Below are 15992 nucleotides of genomic sequence, written 5' to 3'. Positions count from 1 at the left end.
GCCAGAGTACCTTCTGGGGAAGAAGTGGTGGGCACAGAGCAGGACAGATGCAGGTGGCTCTCAGCCATATGAAGATGTCAAAAAGATAGATCACTCCTGGACTAGACCATTTCTTCTCTCTCTGTTCTATGATCTGACATCAAGACAGCAATCTAGTTCCTCCACATATGTGAGTGCTGCTGCTTTGGACAGAAGGTATCCAGAAAACGAGTCCAGGGCCAGCGCGACACAATGGGTACTTAGGGAAGACGGAGGCCCTTCTGGATTGGCAGCTGACTGCCAGCTGGGAAGCTTCCAGCATGGCATCTATGCTTAGGTTGTACTTATTCTTTGGCAACTAGCCCCAAGTTTAAAAAAAACAAAAGCTTCCATGATGACAACAGCTTCTAGAGGGTGTGTGATCTGCAAATAGCCAGATCTCCACATTCCCCCACCCCAGACCACTGGTGATACAAGCCCACCACGCTCCTTCCCTGAACAATCCCTGTGAGTGGCTCTTGAGAGATCACTAAAAATTATGAATATTGGCTGAGATTCCTTAAACCGCACTTTATAAATAAGGGGTGGGAAATAACAGTGTGCAGCATGCGGTGCCTGGATTGAGCTGCACCCGTGGCCAAGCGGCAGGCAGGTCAGGGGGCTGGAGCCCTCCACGTACCGCGTGTGCCATGCAGCACCGGCTGCAGGGTAGGAGCAGCTCCTGGAGACGCTTTGGATGGTCGTGCTGTGGTGAGAGAAACCACAGAAGGGGGTCAGGCAGACAGAGAGTAATACACCATAGGGTACTGAAGTGATCTTATTTGCATATCCAAGTTAAATTTGGCTAGTTTCTAAGGAGTATCAGTATAGGCAGTATGCACATATCACCTGGAGCATCATCCCCTTCCATTATAAATCTCCAATGATGGTTTATAAACAGAAATGCGGTCAAGCTAGAAATAAGCTGTCACACAAAACGCTGACATCTCTAAATACTAAGAGTATCTGAGATATATTTTTTTCTCATTAAAAATATTGCACTTGTTTTTCTCAGAAGAAGCAGAAGTCATAAGAAAAATCAACATTACGTTACCTAATCTTTCTCATTTTCATTTTTAATTCCCCCAGCATGGGGCTGGGATAGCTCTGCTCCTTTGCACCGAGTGCCATGACAACCAATAGACCCATCAGGTATCTTCATAGCCATTCTGCTTGTTACCTAGGGGAAAATATACGCACCAAACACTCAAACTCTTTTTAAACCTATGAAATATAAATACCTAATACGATTTGACCTAGATAGCCCATTCTAATGTATCTTAACGTCCCAATATAAAAAAAAACAAAAAACAAAAAACCAAAACCCTAAGTGTAAAAACATTTGTATACGTTTTGGAGACTAAGTAAAGTTGCTACTATGAGTTCGTCAGTTGCATTATGTTTTAAGAGAGGATCTCCTTAAATGAAATGCTTTCAAACTGAGAAATGTGAGGAAGGTATTCAAGACTTCAGGTACTAATTCTATGCTATAAATACAAATTTCCACTTAAAGCACTTAGAACATATGTATTTTTATAAGTGAGATACATCTCAAACGTGGATAATTAGTATCCCCAGAGAAAAATGCATTTTAAGTTGCCCTTAGAGCTCTGAGTTTTGCACCCTATTGAAACCTAAAGTGCCCAGGTAAAATACCAGAGCTTGTAACAGTATTAGTCTATGAAGCAAGCTCTAGCTACACACATATTCAACCACAAGTAAGCAAGATAAAGACATATTAATTTCTTGCCACTAGCCATTATACTAACACCACTTATGAATAGGCGCAACCGACTCAACTGCCAGTCTCACATTTCTCTTTCATCTTGCAGTCAATCAATATATGCTAGAAACTTTATGTGATACCAGTGTCCAGTTTGCATTTGATGTGCAAACACCAACAATATACCCAGCTTTACTTCTTGTCCTTGTAAATTGTGTTATCATTTTCATAGATAACCTATTTACAAGTCCTAATGTTTTCCCTAAGAAGCACCATCATTCTGACAGCTGGCCTTTGCAAGTGAACGTAAGATTCTCATCTGAAAAATTACAAAGAGCTGTAAGACCAAGCCTCACACTATTCAGTTGCCTCAAGGCTTTCATTTAATTAGTGCATCTCTATCTCAGCCAAATTTAAATGAACGTATTTCTTGGTAACACAGGAAAAGCCCAGCACTTGCGCCCTCTGACGTAGGTAAAGAAATTCTTTTAAAGATGAAGGGTTTGGGGTTCTGTGACTGATTTCAACTTAATTCAGTTTAATTCTCCTAATCAGTATTTTCCCATTCTACTGCAGCTTCCTCCTCAAATACCTCTCCAGTCTTCTTCCCTCATCTCACTGAATTCCCGAAGCCTTTATTTCATATTTGATTTTATTTTCTTCCCTTAAATGTCTCTCCAAACATCTAATTGCTTTTTCAGTTTCCCAGATAACATCCAGAGATGTTCAAACATTAATGGCTTTGCTTCCAGCTACTGACCAGCCATATAGATCTGTTTGCACACCGCACCACACCATGACTCTCTTCAGAAAAATTGGGTTAATCTCTGTCCCAAACTTCAGTACAAAATCTGTTTGAAATCTGCTGATTTAAACCAGTGTGCCACTAAAAACACAGTCGTCAATGAGAAGCGACCACCTCCGTGACCCTCATGTTTTGACTCATTTGAAACTGTAAGGAAGTCCAAAACAAATTAATTTTGTTTGTAGCTGAGAGACAAATAAAATTCTTTTGGGTGGAGGCTTCCCCATAAACTAACTGCATTAGACTCACTGCCTCCTTTCATCTGGTACCACACTCATTCATCTTTTGCTCAGAAGCAGGAAGAGGAGGCTGCTTCTTCTGCCATCCCTGATTCAGACCACATGAGCTCCAGCGAAGATGCACAAGTTGGCCTGAGGCTGGAATCTGGCCCACAGGATCTGGCGAAATCACTTTTTCTCTGCTTGAGAACAAACTACACTCACAGAAGCGCAGCAGAAAGGAGGACTGTAGGAAAACATAACTGCTTGTACGTGTTTTCCTCTGTGGGATGTTTTATAATCTACTAAATTTTTATTCCTCTGCTTCATGACAGTCTAAGTGGGGGAAAAAAAGATAAACATTTAACTACCATGTGAGAATACTTCTCAAGGTCACCCCAATTATTTATTATTGGGACTTTTTTTTTTTTTTTTTTTTTTTTTTTGGTTTGCAGCTGTTGCAAGAGAATTCCTTTCACTGAAGTATCCCCTGGCTGCAGTTTCCAACAGCAAATCTATTACCCAGAATCGCATATCAAAACTACCAGGTATGCACAGCTGCACCATAGAAATGTAGGTTATCTGCTAATCTCTTGCATGTTATTCCATTTTTTTAAAGTTTAAATGAGCTTTTGAAAGACGAAGATGTGGGTATAACATTGAGAGGAAAAATACATAAAAACAAAACAAACGCAACATATAATGCCTGGTGAAGATATTTCTAAAAAAAGGAACCACAGAAATGAAGCCCCACATACGACCCAGGGTTAATTTCACTCAACTATCTATGAAATACATGCCCATTTTTATGAGGAGAAACAGAAATGCAAGAAGTGTGTTTTCAGCAAATGAGGAAGACTGACTGAAGGATGCACAAGCATCGTTAGCCACAGCCCTTGGAGACCCAAACCAAACAGATCACAGCTCATATGAGAAGTGGGTAAACAGGTTAGAAAATGTAGAAGCCTGACGAACAACAGGACTATGGTCTGACATTGCAGGGGGGTAAAAAGCAAAAGCAAACAAGGACAGTAAGTGATGTCAAGGATATAGAAATCAGCTGCAATTCCTGCACAGGTATGTTCCAGTTCTGGGAATGCTGTATTTTGGGACCAAGTGGGAACTATTTTTGCTGAACCACTGCCTACCAGCTCTGGAATGGCGTTCTCTTCACAGGCTGGCAATATTTCTGAAGGAGCGTGTTGGCAAAAAACCAACGGAAAAAACTGACACGTGGGTAACGTTGCCAGTCCCCTCCTGGCCATCGGCTACCTGCAGCCAAACACCTGCCAGCCTGTACAGCTCCAGCTCTGCATACAGTAGCAACTGTGCTATCTCTACAACAAATTCCTTTCCAGTTCTTTGGCACATGGCAAATCATAGAATCATTAAGGTTGGAAAAGACCTCTAAGATCATCAAGTCTAACCGTCAGCCCAATTTGGTATCTTACTGAGGGCAAACTTACTGAGGGCGCACTCAGACCCCTCATCCAGATCATTGATAAAGATATTAAATAAGACTGGCCCCAAAACTGAGGGCCAGTATATACCAGAATACCTCCTTCTCCTTCGTGCGCCAGTGCTAAAGTTCCAAACAGAAGTTACTTTAATCTATTCAACATGCTGTCCCCTTTCCTACATTGCTGTTGCACTGGGTTACCCTAAGCCCGGGGTCACTCTGCATTTCCTGGCTTGGCAGCCATTAGAGTTAGGCCAGCGCCTGAGCCCTGTTTTACACCTGCTCCTTTAGATAAGATGACCATGTGGGGTTCATGTGAAAATAATTAAATGAGAAACAACTCATCCTCTTTCGAACACACAAAACTGGACTTCTGATCAGAACAATTCCAGGGAACGGACACCTGATGGACCACTTCAGAGTGCAAGAAGTCCTGAGCCAGGCTCTCAGGAGCACACAATGCGACAGAGATGCCAGCCAAGCTTCCCAAACCTTTCAGTCCCAGGTGGGCACTGTAGGAATCCAACGCACTCTTGTGCCATGTTTGCATTTCAAACACCAGTCACGTGTATGCCACCCCCTTCTTCAGTGAACGCAGCCCACAAGAAACCAAGGTATTGACAGAGCTGTTTTCTCGCATCACAGCAGGCCAGCGTTACAGCTTCTCTGACTCTTGCCTTCAGCAAAGCATTTAGCCTACCAGCGAGAACCCTCATTTGGGGTTCAAATGAGGGAAAAAAGGAGGCTTGATACAGTATTTGCTGTATACAACGTATGTGTGAGAGAGAGAGAGAGTCGATTTCTGCTGCATTTAAGGATATAAACTTTGGCACCTGAATTTTCCTCCTCCATCAGCCCATTTTAAACATGTTATTTTCTGTCTGTCTTTATTTCCAGTGCACTATTCCTCTGTCATTCTGACCATCACAAGAATCAATAGATACTAATAGCATTACACGGATGGGGGTGTTAGCCTTGCAATAACTTCTGGAGACACGGACATGTGGCTTATTAATTTATCATATATCTTTGACCGGCTCTTGTCTCCTTTGCCCTCTTACTACCTTCCAGGGCCTCATGCTAAGACTGCACAGCACTGAGAGGCTACAAGGCACATCTTTGTTTTACTTAGAAGTTGTCACGAAAAAGTTTTCTGTTCCTACAGATATGAAATCACCTTTGCTAAATATTATACTAACTCATACAAGGTCTAGGAACGACAAAACTTGCTCCCTGGTTTGTGGGACAGATGTATATGCAATAACATTCCTGCTCAAAAATTCAACAACTAAAACTACTGTGACAATGAGAGTTATGCCACACAGAACATGGAAGACTGCCAGTTTCCCAGTGAGTGTCGGTTCTTTCTCCTAGCCCTGGACGAAGCCAACATAAATGCTGACAAACTATTTACAGTCACATTTACAGTATTTTATTCTGTCTTATAGCACAATGCAGTTAGAAGTGGGGGTGGGGGACAGGACTCTATTACCTTCTTACATGATAAAACAGATGGACTGAGAAGACAAAAATCAAAGAAGATATGTTACTAGATTTTCACATAATAACATTTCACAAGCAACAGTTTTGATATTTAGAAGTATGAACACACTTCTATTCCTACCACAAATGTCTGTGTAAATGAAACCAGCTTATACCAGGAGCCACTGACCGAGAACACCTGCTACTCCTAATAGCAACTGCCTGTTGTATATGCTATTTACTGAACTGTTCCATAAACTGTGTTTATTTCTGTTTATCAAGATTATGTTTACATGAAACTAATTATTCTTAGTCACTAACACATAGACAAGAGAAAAGCCATTTTAAAGACGTGTTAAATAAAACGCTGTTTTGCTTTGTCAGCTCTGGCTGCCTAAATCTGCCCTTACTGTAAGGGTACAGGATCAGGCAGGCTTGTCAGTACAGCACACCAGTGAGAATTAAAATAGTCAACTTCTGAGCTGCCACCAGCAACAGAATGACAACACTCTTCCACATAAATACCGATTTTATTTTTGCTGAAATCTAGACTTCTTGTTTCATGGTATTTTTACAGACTACACTTCATATGCATTATATTACGGGAAGCAGTTATGATGCAAGACTTTTGTTACACTCCCTTTTATAGTTATATTATGAAATAGTGCAAAATGAAAGGAAAACAGTGTTTCAGTAGACCATTGAGACAGCATTGCACTTCAGGAGAAAAAAAACAGTCCAAACCTCTGTTTGTAGCATTCAGAAATCTTTCCTCTGCACAATCGTGGATTTTATTTAGATATTCAGAGTACAGAATATTCTGCTGTAAGAGACACAGATGCCATTTGTTACAGGGAGAAGAGTCTTTTATGAATGCTTGGGTAAGACAGCTTTATGTTCCTCCGACATAGCATTTACCTGATTTGCCAGTATGTATTGCTTCTTCAACTACTTCAAAACCAAAAACAAAAACCAGAGTCATGGTCAGTCAATCACAAGAGTACACACATGTTACTGCCTCACAAGGAGCTGGAAGGATGAAGTTTCTGTTAGAAGAGAATATAATTGAAGTGATAGATTGGAATTGCTAATTTTAACTCTGCCCAGCCCATCCCAAAAAACAGAAAAATTCTCTTGTGATTTGGATATTACTACACAGTTTAAGTAAATGAAAAAGGTGATGACAGAGAGACACACCTCTTTAGATGATAGGAGAGTATTTATATCATGTCATTATCATCTGAGAGAGAGAGCTATCTGATGCATTGGTTTTGATAAGGAGGAGAGACGAGATTCTTCCTTCAGTGAATAGAAAACATGAATATAAACACATTTTGCTTAATTTACAGTTACAAATATACTTGCATGTCTTCTCCTGATAGTTCATGATGCAATTTATAAGCTTCACTTCAGAAACAGCAAGTCGAATATTCCCAGTGAATGTTTATGAATTTTGTAGTGCTGCTGATACAACTTACCACTACAAATATGACCTAGAGTCACTGCAGTGGCAGTATGGGAGGTACACTACGTGCATGGCCTCTGGCATGTGCAGGTGCCAAAGAGGAGGAGAAGCACAAAATTCCTTTCCCTTTTGCAGGCTCACATTGCTCCCATTTCTTAAAAGACAGGATTAGGCATGTGCCAGTTACACCAGCTCCTACAATGTAGGGAAACAAAAGGATCCTTTAGCTGTGGCAGTAATGGGAGATTCTTTATATTTTCCTTTACTCAGAGAAACATTTTGAAAAGTTGTCTTGCAACTGAGGTCAAGGTTGTAAGTGAGGTTAATATAAGTTTCTGCCTGTATTAAGAAGTGAAGACTCATGGGAAATGGAAAGAGTTTTCTATTTCTCTTCCAAAATAAAATTCACCTGGGAGACCTTTGGAGACTCTGGACAAGGACTAGTGCTTCACTCCTTTAATATGGCTAGACGTATCCTGTCTTGTTTCTACGGCATGAAGAGGAATGGGTACCCTGGTAACATCTTAAATTATTTAGAACAAATGAATTTGAAGCTTCCTGATTCATCCTCAGAGGAGTTGTCTGAGGAGTTGTCTAAGGAGTTCAACATTCACAGTTATGTATTTTTAAGCAAAATACTTAAAATTATATCAGTAGCATAGTAGCTGATGGGTGTTTTATGCCCTGTTCATATAAAAGCCCATTCAGCTAACTCTGTTTCAGCCTTTGGGAACAGTAGGAAGGGAGGCTTTAGTTGATGAACTGTGCTGAGTTACCGCTGAGGAATCCCTGCGCATCTCTAGCAATTTCATTTTCATGTTCTTTCTTCAGCAGACAGCAGCATGATCATTAGAGAGTATGAGTTTCCCAAAGCTCAATAGGCTTCTCCTTTCTACATCTAGCAGTAACTTGTCCACAGTAAGCCTTTGTACTTGACTATGGACCCACCAGTATGGCTTTGGTCCAAGTACTTAGTTTAGACTTTCTCATTCTTCTCACACTCGCTGTACTTCTTCTGTCCTGAGAGGATGCTTTAGAAGTCCTACCCTGTACAACATCATCTGGAGTTCAAAACTCAAAGAGTTTTCACGTGCTTCTTACTATTTTCCTTACACTTTCTCCAACCAGAATCTCCCTTCCCATCAGGCAAGGCTGGCAAGTCCACCATCATGGATACGTATTATTCTCAGCTGTATTGTGTCTTTGGCAATCAGATTATGGTAAATAAAAGGTATGGCCTAGAGTGGGTTCTGCTTTGGTTCTTTCTTGCTTGTGAAGCAGGGAAGGAAAGGGATGTTTCTTCTCTCTTCATAAGACCCAGGTACCAAAAGAAATAATTAAGAGTAGAAATTCTGTATCTACCAATCTGATATCTTTTCCAAGAAGACTATTCTGTAATACGCTCATGTAACCCAATTAAATGATTGGATTTCTCTTTTTACATGTATTGCTTTCTTCCTGACTGCAAACTAATCATTGCACTCTACACTTACGCAAAGCAACCTCTTGGACAAATCTTGCTTGAACATTTTACCAAATGTTAGCTGCATTTTAATAAGCCTATGATCCAACAGACAACAAAGTAAACAGGAAAAGCTCTGCTGGAGCCAGACCCTTTCTGGGTTTTTAAGCTGTTTCTGTATGTAAAGTGATTAGTACATGTGTACACATTCATTCATGGGAGAGAACAAGTTTGGATTTAACTGTCAATATGCACATGTGCGTACCACAGAATGCAATTTGTTGTTAATAAAAAAAGCTAATCAACAAGGCTTTATGAGTCTACATTTCATTACAAAAGCTCAACAAACACAAGTGCTGGCTTTCTCCTAATCTGCTCTCACCAAATAATCTCAACATAACTTACTCTATCCACTGAAAGTTTTCCCTGTTTATCAGTTTCAAATTGATCATTCTTTCTTGTTTACTATTGCAATAATGGCTCTGCAGCTGAAAGAAGAGGGTTTTATTCTTAAAAGGTACATAGTCACATTCACGTTAGGATACTTCCCTCATATTATAAAGTTAAAAAAATGGAGAAGGAAACTGTTGGAGGGAGGGGGTTGCCACTCTGCAAATTTCTATTAAATGGAAGAAACAGTTCCACAGAACATGGCTACCCAGTTCTTGCAGTTTCTTCCTGCTTTTATTGCACTTACATTTTACTGAACGGAACTGTCTTCTACTACACCTGCACCTCTATTTGTCCTACTAAAGCAGTACCCTGCTGGTTACACGTTAAGTTTCGCTGAGGTCATTGAAATCTTAATGTTGAACACATCTTACTGAGATTCTGATCCAAAACATACTGAGGTAACTCATGTGTTTCTCTTTCGAGAGTACATTTCACATCACAGTTCCCTGGGCAGGCCCTTTTCCCACCAGGTAGTCTGTTATGCTCTACACCATTTGCACATTTGGCTGTTCAGAAGATGTGTTGCTGACATGTGGGTAGGAAATTACCTTATACCTAAGGCGTACACAGCTGCACACTGCTGGCTAAGGCCACGCTTCCTTAAAGTCAGGGGTGACTCTTCCAGCAATATCAGTGGGAGCTGGAATGGATCCTTCAGTCAGCATACCATGGCCCACAAAACCAACAGTATTTGTAGGCTGCTCAAGTTGAAAACTTCAGAGAGTAAAAAAGATATGTATGACACGTGCTGGCACAGCCATAAAAAATTTTCACCTACTCAAGTGTGTTCCTTCCAGATGTCCCTCTCCAAAAATCTCTATTCTTTGTGGACTTCTCTAAATATCTTGGTAAAATGGCAGCAAATCCAAGAACAGCATTAGAAAGTTCAGTCCCATACTGTTATGCATTTGATGCTTATTTTTCATGAGTCCAGCAGGGGTCATATGAGGGACAGTGACTTTTTTGAATATTTTTTTCCCTCCATTCCCTCAATTCTCCAGGGGCAGCATCACTACAGAGGGACATGGTGGGAGTTGGAATAGCTCCAAGGAGCCCAGCACATCCCCTGGGCTGCCATCCATGATGTGGAGTGGTAAAAAGTGCATCACCCCTTCACTAGTATACAAGCCTTGCTGCAATTTGGCTCTAATGATGCCAGCCTAGGACCTCAGGGATATGCAATTCCATAGGGCGATGATGCTCTGGCAAAGTACCTCATCTTCTGCTTCATCTGTGTAATATTTTCTCCATGGTGAACTACAATAGAGCTGACTTTACTGCCTTACCCATTGGTAACTCCTGACTATTGAATGCTTGATCTCATAATCCTAACACTGTGTGGAAAAGGGTTTTGATATTTAAGAAGTCTCTCCAAAAGTATTTGATTAAGCAGGTCAGTCTCTTAGCTAAATGATATATTTCCTTCACTTTACTACAGGGCAATCATTAGGCTGCATTTTCAAGCATTGTTTTACCATTTAAATGATTTGCCTGCATTCAGCAAACAAATCTGTGCACGCCCTTTAATTGTTTGTCTCTGGCCTTCTACATCATTGGTTTGGCCTTGCAAGTGCAAGGTGGTATCTGGCCTCAGTTCCCATGGAGTTCATCCAAGCCGAGAATCTCCAGCATCCTACAAGAGTGCAAATCATCCTTAGGCCTTCTGTATAGCCCTTCTTCTCCTTTGTTGCCTACATCTTATGGCCTCCGATATTCTTGAAGTGATACCTCTGAAGGGAAGTGAAGGAATTCTATTGTATCTTGACACATTCACAATGTATGTGCAGTTCTGCTTGCCTCTGCCCAACTCGCTTTACTGCATAACCTCTATTTTGCTGCATTCTCAAGAAGTCCACAGTCCATCCAAGGTTAGCTAAAAAATGACGTTCCTCTCTACAGTCCAGGTGGTTGACATTGGTTTTAACTCCCTTTCCCAGCTCTTAGGATTTAATCATCAAATTTCTACAAAAAGTCTACCCCATAGAACTTTATTCCCAAACACTGAGGCTTGAGTTTGTTTTGAAACATCAAGCACATTTCTTTTATTTTACATTTATTCTGATATTATTCTGGGGTAACTTCTTTTAATTCTAATAATCACGTGCTTTAATTTTCTGCACTGTATATATTTTCTTTTGTTCCCATCACCCAAGTAGCTGTTTAATGGTTAGCTATAAATTTGCATCTGTTTGATCTCAGGTGTCTTTCTGCCTAAAGAATTAATGGTGCTTTTGATAATATATACTCCAAAGGTATATTGTTTTGAACAACTCTTCTGACCTACTTGTTTCCATAATGTTTGAGGTTTCTGTCAATGCGATTTCTCTTTATCATTTTTCTTCCCTTCCCTTCACCAGAGGCTGATTTTCTTTTAACAACCTATTTAATTTGAGTTCAGTAAAACTCCCTTTATTTTTTAATTTTCTTAGGTTATTGAAGTCCCCAGATTCCAAAAACATTAACTTTACATTTTGTCAAATAGAAGGAAGTTCAGTAGATTCAAATAGAACCAGACTGAATAATCTTACCTATGTAACGTCCTTTTTCCTTCACTTTGAAAAATTCAGCAACTGTGGATGAAATTCTTGTTCCTGTGATAGGTTGAAAAGAAAATTAAACTAAGTCTTATTTCATTAGATCTGAACTATAAAACTCCTTGTCACTTTTCAAAAAAATAAAAATTATTCAAATCTCTGTTTAAGTAACATGCAGACACTCCTGATCCATCTAGTAAGAATTTTATTTTACAAAGACCCCAATCTTTCAATTCAGTCTGAGCAGAAGAGCCCTTTCACTTCCACTGAAAGCCAGTGAATCTATTAGGCACTAGGCTTACAGAGATTTTTCTGGCACTTAAAAATAGACAGAGCATAATAAGAGTATTAAAAAATTGTATAGAAAGTGAAGTCCCATTGAAATAATTTCATTCCAGCTCATTTCAGTCTCTATAACACAACCCATTATACTTTAAATGAAACAAGCCAACAAAATTGAAGCACAATTTTGTTATACAAAAAAAAAATGCAAGAATAGGGATTTCTGTCCCATGGAACAAAAAACGGCCATTTTGGGCAAGGTTCGAGCCATGCGTTCTAAAGGACTGCTGAATTTGTGGGAAAATGATTAATCCCTATGATCTCTGTCACATGTTCAGAGATGTGCTGAGTACCACATCACTGGTTCTGCTTCCTAGCAATACTGAGTGCCTGTGCTCACGAAGCGGCAAAAGGCCTAATTTCACATCTGCACAGCCAGTACATGCACCAACAGAGAACGAAGGTCATGTTTGCTCAGTTCAGTTTTGTCAATTGAGACTATTTTGTTGAAAGGCAGAATAGCTTCATGGTCAATATGACATGCTTTTAATAATTATATACTATCACAAATACACCGAAAAGTTAACGTTCAGATTCAGGTTATTACACCTGAAGTTTGAAGATTTGCTTTCCAGATTATATCACAGAGACAACTGCATTTGGCTTCAAGAGTAACAACATTTTCAAATTACCTTTCACAGAATATGAGAGCAGTTTCACTAAATTTTAGCTGATATTGGATCCAACCCAAACTCAGAACCGGTACTTGCAGTATGAATTAAGTCCCCCTTAGAATGAAAATATATTTGAACGTTTGGTTATATATGGTACCGTCATTCTAACGAGACAGACTATAAATGGTTATGTAATGATAAACTATTAAAAATGATCACTTGCTAAATAAAGAAAGGTTTCTGTACAGTGATTTCACCTTGGAAAGAACAAATGTTTAGGAAATGACTGCAAACAAAACCGACAAGTACAGGCACAAAATAAGAACCCCTGAGCTAATTTTGTAAATCACTGGGTAATTTACACAGCAAGTTTAGGAAGTTGCTAAATTAGCATTCTAGGATCTCACTGGAAATCTCCTTTCCTCTAAAATTAGCCTCAGCATTAGCTAAAATGCCTTTAACAAGGCTAAAATGCCTTTAACAAGAGGAAACCTATCCAGCAGACACAGGTGTACTGGCAGCAGCGACACCAGCCACGCAGCTGAGAACGGAGCAAGCATCGCGGCTCTTGGCTAAATCAATGCCTGTAGCTGTAATTGTTAATTTTTCAGAGGTGGCCACATTGGACAGGGTCTGGTTTGTTTTATAAGTTCTTGGTATCTACACTAAAATAAATAAAGAGGAACCTAAAAAAAAATAAAGAGAAAAGCAAGCATTTTTATGGCATAACACCACCATGCTTCTACAATTACTCTGCATATTTATCATTCAACATTATGAGTTAAGGAGGGAAAACTGCAGAAGTCCTTATCACAAACCACCTTAGAGGGGAAACGAATTAAAAGTATTTCAGAATTGTTCTTTCTTAACAGGACAATTTTATCTATATAAATTGCTGCAATTAAGCATTCATTCTCTCTCCTGCACCACTGATTAACAAGCTAAAACTGCAATGGTTAAGGCTACAAAGAATTGGACACTCCATATGGTCTTTTACTATCTCTTTGTAAGTGACTGAGAATGTTTTCTGATATGCATTTTTTAAAAAAGTTTAAACTGCTTGACAAATATTTCATTGTCCTCATACAGCTCACTGCTGCCACTTGTTTGGAAAAATGAAAGGTAAGTTGAAAAATGCACCTTTTCCATTTTCATCTCTAATTGAATTCTCTCTTGACCCCCTTATTCCCCATGGCTGTATTTCAGGTTTTGATGATAAGAAAAAGAATTTTGTATTTGGATAATACAATTTTCTCACTTGCCTTCAGCGACCTTCAGCTCAATTGCCTCTCCCCAGAGACACTGTATATTATAGAATTGAATCAAATTCCTTATTCATAGGAAAAAAGTTCCAATTTAATCTGAATATTCAGCATTTTACACTGGTCAGGGTGATGGATGGCAAATTGAAATGCTTTTGGTTCAGGTAATCAAATGGTAGAATTCAGACTTGTATTGAAAAAAATAATGAAGTCTATTCAATATTCTCATAAGGTGCAAAAAAAGCACATTACATGGTAGAACTGGGGCTTTTTCTTATTACCTAACCAATAACATCTCCACTGCAAAAAGTATAGTAAAACATTAAGAATTTATGTAGGTTAGAACATGTGGAAAGCAGCCACCACTGAGGGAGAAGGTGGGCATCTTCTTGAGAGTGCTCAAATGAACGAGTACAAAACTGGGGGAAAACCAGATCTGTGCCCAGTATGTACCTGCAACATTCAATGCTGGCTTACTGAATCCTTTTAACATGTTTTTAAATGCTTTTAAAGAAAGAAACACAGCCTTTTTAATCACTTCAAGTCATTCGATATACTAAACTACTGTAAGGCTTCATTTCCATCCCCAAAAGTTTTGTAATGTAACATTATCAGGCATCTCATTATTTCCAAAGAACTACCGGATTCATTTTGGAAAACTGTCTTGCTGCTTTTGAAGTTCAACCCCAAAACAATTTATTTTAACAACTTCAGCTTGGCACCACCCTACTGACGCAGCATGCCTGGACACTTGGACTTGGACCAGATGTCTCCAGGAAAACAAGAGGATAATGACACTACATAAATATGGTTTGTTTAGAACCTCCATCAACAGCTCCCTTCTTTACTTCTAGAGATGCATGGAATTGTCCTGTTTGGTTTTTTTTTTTAAATACTGTTTTAAAGTTATTTCTTTTCTATTTCTTTGGAGTATTTAAGCCACAAGAAATGCTTAACTGTAGGCATCGCTAGCGCTTAATTAAAATTGCAAAGCAGCAACCTAAATGTTAAGGCACTGTGTTAAAAATGTAGTCCCAGGCTGCCCTTACTGACTGTACTATAACTTGTGCGAAAGGGGAAGCCTCCTCCATGTTTATGCTCTCACCTCACACGTACGCACCTAGTGAACAGCCGCTACCCAGGCCAGGCTGATGAGGCGAACTCCCCGTCAGAGTAACTTCCCCATACCTGGCAGACTTGAGGTGGCCTTCACAACTGCGGGAGAGCATTTTCCCTTCCTCCACATCACAAGCAGCTCACAGCAACAGTGATCAGACTCAGGCTTCCTGGATGCGCTCACTGGGCATTGATTTTCTGTAAGTAACCTGTTGATGGAGTTTACCTTAACAGGTTGTGCAGTTTCACAGCCACAGGGTTCAGATGGGGTGTGAGGCGTGTGGAAAAGTATGCACAGAAGCACCCTCTGGAACAGGGTAAGTGCTCAGACTAGCAAGGATAATGGCTACATTAGAAACATGTACAAGGAGGAGCTCTTGATATCGAACTAACTCTTCCAGTTAAGAAATGCTGGCAGGAAATGGTGAACGCTAGCAAGAACAGTAACTTGTGATCCGCCAGCACAGCCACGGGGGAAGAGCTGAACCTCGACAGACACACAAATATAATCATTTCAGTCAAGCCTCAGATCAAAAAAAAAAGATTGCATTTTTCCAACCTAGCCCTGCAAGAGCAATTTAGGAGCCAAACATTACACGGCATCACTGTATTGGTGTAAGAGCAGTTCTGCAATGGAAGCCACTAACAGGTAGACTGATGAACAAGAAAATAGAGCCCAATTACTGTTCCCAGATCCTTTATCTCTTCAGGACTAGCAGGAATAGAAGTCATTAAAATGCATTTTTAATAGGTTAAAATGAACAGATACCAAATAGATACAGAAAGGAATAGTGTGGTATGTTTTACATAATCAGAAACACAAAAATGAACTTAAGATGTCATAGACCAGGATTTAAGCATCTGATTTTGAAGTAATTCAGGTAGAAGCTTGCACTTTGTCCTGAATAGGATGGGAAATAAGCGCATACTTCTGCCTAACCAATTAGCTGCATTTCAAGGTCTGGAACGCTAAGGACATTTGCTGCATCCGCTTACTTCTGCTGACATTTATTTGGAACTTCTTTTGTGAACACCCCTG

General features: G+C 39.8%; 2 long non-coding RNA genes across 2 annotated transcripts; both read right to left on the bottom strand.

Moving 5' to 3' along the window:
• Nucleotides 1–204: 204 nt before the first annotated feature.
• On the bottom strand, nucleotides 205–7752 carry LOC142052111 (uncharacterized). Its single transcript, XR_012658716.1, has 3 exons — nucleotides 6624–7752; nucleotides 6450–6528; nucleotides 205–1198 (listed from the first exon to the last, which is right to left on the bottom strand). It is a non-coding gene; the product is annotated as an uncharacterized LOC142052111 (long non-coding RNA).
• A 2802-nt stretch (nucleotides 7753–10554) lies between these two features.
• On the bottom strand, nucleotides 10555–12996 carry LOC142052110 (uncharacterized). The gene is made up of 3 exons (XR_012658715.1): nucleotides 12594–12996; nucleotides 11614–11676; nucleotides 10555–10815 (listed from the first exon to the last, which is right to left on the bottom strand). It is a non-coding gene; the product is annotated as an uncharacterized LOC142052110 (long non-coding RNA).
• Between the last annotated feature and the right edge of the window lie 2996 nt (nucleotides 12997–15992).

This window comes from Phalacrocorax aristotelis, chromosome 1 (genome assembly GCF_949628215.1).
Source record: "Phalacrocorax aristotelis chromosome 1, bGulAri2.1, whole genome shotgun sequence".
NCBI classification, from domain to species: domain Eukaryota; kingdom Metazoa; phylum Chordata; class Aves; order Suliformes; family Phalacrocoracidae; genus Phalacrocorax; species Phalacrocorax aristotelis.
This window is presented reverse-complemented; position numbering and strand designations above follow the sequence as displayed.